The following is a 6000-nucleotide window of genomic DNA, read 5'->3' on the forward strand; positions in this document are numbered from 1 at the left end:
CATAAAATCTGACCCTCCTAACTTCAGTCTCATCTCCTTGTACAGTGGCCTTCTTGCTGTCTGTGAACACTGTCAGGTTTGTTCCCATCTTTGCCTTTGCACTTGCTCTGCCCTCAGACCCAAGATCTTCCATGGCTCCTCTTCCTTCAAGTCTCAGCTCACCTTTTGCAGGGAGCCTTCCCTGACCACCCTATTTAAAAAGGACCCCTCCCCCATCTATCTTATTACCTTTTTAAATTTATGGCACATACCACTAATTGGATTTGTCTATTTCTGCCTGGCTTCCACCCCCAACTTACCCTCCATCCCTGACATCATAGAATGTGTGGTCAGGAATCCGGGATCTTGTTTATACTGTTTGCTGCTTATCCTGTTCACTGCTGTGTCCCTAGTGTACAACACACAGGAAGTGTTCAGTACAGAAGAATGAAGAAAAACTTACTCTTTTAGTCTCATGCTTATCATGTCAGATCCTATGTCCCCATGACTCTCTTTGGGATGATTCCCAAACTGTATTCTCATAATTTCATTTTATAGTCCCAGCCTATTCCCTCCCTGCAAAATTGCACCTTCATCTTTATACACTTTCTGAGCTGCCCTCTGTGGTATTGGAGCTATCGTAATCTCTAAAATTGTGTAGTCTTATTTAAGAATGCACTGAGATTTAGAAAAGTTGCCCAAAGTAACACAGCCATAAATGGTGTTTCTAGGATTTGAACTTAGATCTCTCTCTGACTAGAGGGCCTTTCTGGTTGTGCTCCTATGGGGGGTTTTTGGTGAGTGGGAGGTAAAAATCCAGAATTAAAATAGGAGCCCTGTCCATTTGGACTAGAAATAGCAAACACTTATTATTTGTTTCTATAAAAAGAGCTGGGTGATATTTGTTTAAAGGAATTCTAAAAAGTAACTTTAGTTTTTTTTGGACTAAAGTTAATTTGCTTGTTATAAAGAAGAAAGTAAACATCTACCACCCAGAGACAACTGCTGTTAACATAAAGAACACTTTTATCCAGTATTTTTCTGTGCAGAAAGAAAATAATGTCATGTCATTTTCCTACACAAATCTTTCTCTGAATTTTGAAATAATTTCCTAATGAAATTATTAGATCAAAGCATATTGCCAAATTTTTTTCCAGAAAAGTGACCCCAATTTACATTTCCATGAGCAGCACGTGAGTGCCTTTTCATACCATGCCAATATTTTTGGTTTCCACTTCTTGGATTTTTCTTAATATTAAACTTGGAATATATGTTTATTAGTCACCTACTATCTTCTATGACTTGTCTATATTCATTGCCTATTTTTCTATTGGCAACTTAGTATATTTTAAATCAGTTTTTGAATTTTTATATTGATAATGAAAATTTTGTAAGATTTGTGGCAAACTTCCCCTTTTTTGACTTTTTTTTTTTTTTTAATTTATTTTATTTATTTATTTTTGGCTGCGTTGGGTCTTCCTTGCTGCGCGCAGGCTTTTTCTAGTTGTGGTGAGCAGGGGCTACTCTTCATTGCAGTGCGTGGGCTTCTCACTGCGGTGGCTTCTCTTGTTGTGGAGCATGGGGTCTACACGCATGGGCTTCACTAGTTGTGGCACGTAGGCTCAGTATTTGTGGCTCACGGACTTGAGAGCGCAGGCTCAGTAGTTGTGGTGCACGGGCTTAGCTGCTTCGCGGCTGTGGGATTTTCCTGGACCAGGGCTCGAACCTGTTGTCCCCTGCCTTGGCAAGCGGATTCCTAACCACTGCGCCACCAGGGAGGTCTCTTGACTTATTTTTAATAAAATGATGTTCTACCTGTAATGCTAAGCCGTTATCCTAGTAAGTCTTATCTCTTTAATGATGTAGTCATCAGAGTGAATTTTTGTTAATAAAAGTTTTCAGCATTTTTAATTCTTCCACACAAACTTTTTGTCTTCAGCATACTAATTTGATAAAAATCTTTCTCATTTTAATAAGTTGTATGGACTAATTTTCAATAACAAATTATAGCTAATTATCTCTTTGTATTTTAAATATATTGTAAAAGGAAGGTGACATAAGTACTTTTCCAGAATAGAACCAAAAATGTGAAATTGGAGGAAAAATTTTATGCTTGGAAAATATATTGAAAATGAATGACTTGAGAACTTCTGAGTGTACTTTCTAAGTACTCTCACCATTAAAGCATTTGGCATGCAACCTATCCCCCTCCTGCAAACATCTTTAATTTTGTGATAATAACTCAAATTTTGTAGTAAGAAAAATGGAAAATAGGACCCATTTTACATGGCTTTTCTAAAATCTCTAAAATTTTAGAGAGAATTTATGTCTTACAAACATTTAAGAGGATTTTTAATGGCTTATAATATTAACATAAAAGAGGACAATTTGAAGATAAAAGCAAAAACATAGGTTACCTGAAATGTGTAGAACCAACATTTTCATTTTTCTTTCATCACAGTGAAAATACTCAAAATTCATTTTCAGAGAAAAACTTTCCAGAAGTGACTTCAAGAATTATTTGTGGTTGGCCTCAGTTCATTTCCATTTGAGGTGTAGTTTTAATAAATTTTTCAACGCTTTCCACTTTTATTTCCCCATCAGTGGTGTTTTTTAATTTCCTTTTCATCATTTTTTTGCTTGTTTTGTTAGGTTCCCTTAGAGCAGGATTCAAGTGGGCTGTGCAAGAAAAGCCATTGAAGATGTAAAAATAAAATTTTAGAATGTTTATTTTTAACCTTATTGTTTCAGATCCTAATTTTATTTATGTTACATGGAGTACATAAAATTATATGTATCTAATTCATAAATAAATGCATTACAAGTTTGGAGAAAAAAACAAAACAAAAACATGGTAGTTTTTCCAGCTGGGCTCTGTAGAAGGAAACTGGCATATACTGTGTGTCTACAGGGTGTCAGGTACTGGGCAAGATGCTTCACATCCATCCACTCCTAAATGCATGATGGGAGGCAAAGTGAGCCTATTTCTGGCAATCTCCATCTTAGCTCTGGCCAAGATATTGCTAGTCACTGAAGTGCTCAATGTTAAAGTCATGACCCCTGGAGCATCTACGGGCCAGGTCTCAACCTCTATTTGCAGTGCCACGTGGAGTTCTCTTCATTAATGGCTATGAGAAGAGGACAAGATTAATAATGTTTTAGTTAGTTAGTAAATTAATAAATAAGGCAAATAATATTAATCCTGTCTTCCAAAGGAATCAGTTAGCCTAACTCTGTCTCAGGTCAGGTTAATTTATAATCTCCTAGCCTCCTACATACAGTATGGCTTGGTCAGAAGAGGATCCAAACATACATCAAAGGGCTGATTTGACATCTCACTTGGATGTCCATTAGCATTTCAAACTTAACATGTTACAAACAGAACTCTGGATTCTCCCTTTCTTGCCCCAAGCCTGTTGTTCTCCTGCTTTTCCTTATCTAAATCAATGGTATTACCAACCACCCATTTTTTTCTCAAGCCAAAACCAAGGAGACATCTTTTTTTTTTTAATTAATTATTTAATTTTTGGCTACGTTGGGTCTTCGTTGTTGCACGCAGGCTTTCTCTAGCTGCGGCCAGCAGGGGCTACTCTTCGTCGCAGTGTGTGGGCTTCTCACAACGTTGTGGTTGTGGGCGGTGACTTCTTTTATTGCCGAGCATGGGCTCTAGGCAAGTGGGCTTCAGTAGTTGTGGCACACAGGCTCAGTAGTTGTGGCACACGGGCTCAGTAGTTGTGGCACGCAGGCTCAGTACTTGTGGCACACAGGCTCAGTAGTTGTGGCACATGGGCTTAGTTGCTCCGCTGCATGTGGGATCTTCCCGAACCAGGGATTGAACCCGTGTCCCCTGCATTGGCAGGCAGATTCTTACCCACTGCACCACCAGGGAAGTCCCCAAGGAGACATCCTTAATTCCTCTCTTCTTCACCTCTCACATCTAGTCCACTCATGACTCTCCTACCAAAACATATCCTGGAGCTCCCTATTCATGATCATTGTCACGCTAGCCTTCCTCACTTACCCTCCTGCTGCCCTATAACTGATTATCCCTGAAGCCAGAGCTTTTAGAGCCACGGACCAACTCGTGTCACTCACTTGCTCTCAATCTGCCATGGTTTCCCACCTCACTTAGATTTAAATCCTAACTCTTTATCCTAACATGCAAGGCCCACATGGGGCCAACAGGGATCTGCCTTCTTCTCTGACCTCACCTCCTACCACTCTTCTCCTTTAGCCTCATGCCCTCCATCCTATCTCCCTAACATGCCAAGCTTGCTACTACCTCACAACCTTTGCACCTGCTGGTTTTCTGAGGGTGACAGCAGGGGCGGGGGAAGGAGAAGCCTGGAATATCTTTGTACAGATAGTAATAATGATAGCATGCACACATATTTATGTGTGCTTACTGTATGGCAGGAACAATGCCAAGGACTTAAACTCATTGAATTCTTACAACAACCCTATAGGATGGCCACTGGTATTTCTCCCATTTGGAGATGAAGAAACCAAGGCACATAAGAGTTAAAGTATTTGCTCCAGGTCACATAGTGTCTTGGGTCAGGGTCCCCAGAAAGCAGGCTCTCAGTCAGAGATATGCAGTTCAGAGATGTTTTGGAGACCGTCCCTGTGCTCCTGGTAATAACACCTACCAGGAGGCGAAAGAAACAGGATTGGGCGGAGGGAGAAGTTGAACTGTGACACAGCTGCAACAGAGGTCTCAGTGTGTCCTTCAGGGCACTCTAGAACTGAGATGATCCCTCAGAGTTGTCCCACACTGGAGGCTAAGGGGCCAGGCCTTTATATACCTGCACGGACAGAACCATGGATGGTAGACTGTCCCTAGGGAAGGGGCATGCATATCTTTATACATGGTAGCTTTCTTTACCAAGGGCAATAACTGGAGAAGGACTTAGCTGCGAGCTACCAGCATCCAGCTTTCCTGGCAGTAGAAGAATGAGAGCCCCAGCCCTGGATACTATGAGCAGTGCGTATCCAGGATACATCATGCATTTGTTTCTAGTTTGTGGAGCAAATTACCCTAATACTTAGAGGATTAAAAAAACGAACATTTATTAGGACTTCCCTGGTGGCGCAGTGCTTAAGAACCTGCCTGCCAATGCAGGGGACACGGGTTTGGGCCCTGGTCCCGGAGGATCCCACATGTCGTGGAGCAGCAAAGCCCACGCGCCACAACTACTGAGACTGAGCTCTGAGAAGCCCACGCACCACAATGAAGAATAGCCCCTGCTCTCTACAACTGGAGGAAGCCCACACGCAGCAATGAAGACCCAACGCAGCCAATAAATAAATCAATAAATAATAAAAAGATAAAAACACTTGGAACTTTTTTTTAAAAAAAAAAACCCAAACATTTATCATCTCATAGTTTCTATGGGCCAAGAATCTGGGGATGGCTTAGCTGGGTGCCTCTAGCTCAAGGCTGTTAAAGAAAAAATTATTCTGACACTTGTTAAAATGGCAAGGAAGACTTTATCCAGGACAATTGTGATAGGTGTCAATGCTACCGCAATAGATGAGAGAGATTGGGCTCAACTCCAAATACGACAGAGACAGCTGGAAATTTGTAGCCAACAAGTGGAATGACGGGGTCAGTGGATGAAAAATTTCTTAAGAGGAAACATCAAGGGTGGGGAGATTCTTGCTAAGCTGACTTAATGGGATTCTTGCTGAAGGCAGGCCAGGATGATCAGATATCATGGGTAGGGGATGAGGAATATGTTGAGATATCAAGGGTAAGGGGATTCTTGCTACAACTGGGCTATGCAGGCCCAGCAAGGATGGGGGCCAAGGCCAAGACCTAGACAAGAAGAAGGGTCAGAGAGCCTGACTAGAGTTTGGTTAAGTGGAGAGTCTTTGTCAAGGCCTCTCCTGAAGTTACAGTCAAGCTATTGGCCAAGGCTGTGGTCTTCTCTGGAGGCTTGACTTGGGAAGGGGGGAGATGGTAGAACATATTCAAATGATATTTACGTGGTAAAATGGTAGGGATTGTGGGAGAGGATT

This window comes from Monodon monoceros, unplaced genomic scaffold (assembly GCF_005190385.1).
Source record: "Monodon monoceros isolate NGI ecotype Baffin Bay Population unplaced genomic scaffold, NGI_Narwhal_1 Super_Scaffold_18, whole genome shotgun sequence".
Taxonomy (NCBI): Eukaryota; Metazoa; Chordata; class Mammalia; order Artiodactyla; family Monodontidae; genus Monodon; species Monodon monoceros.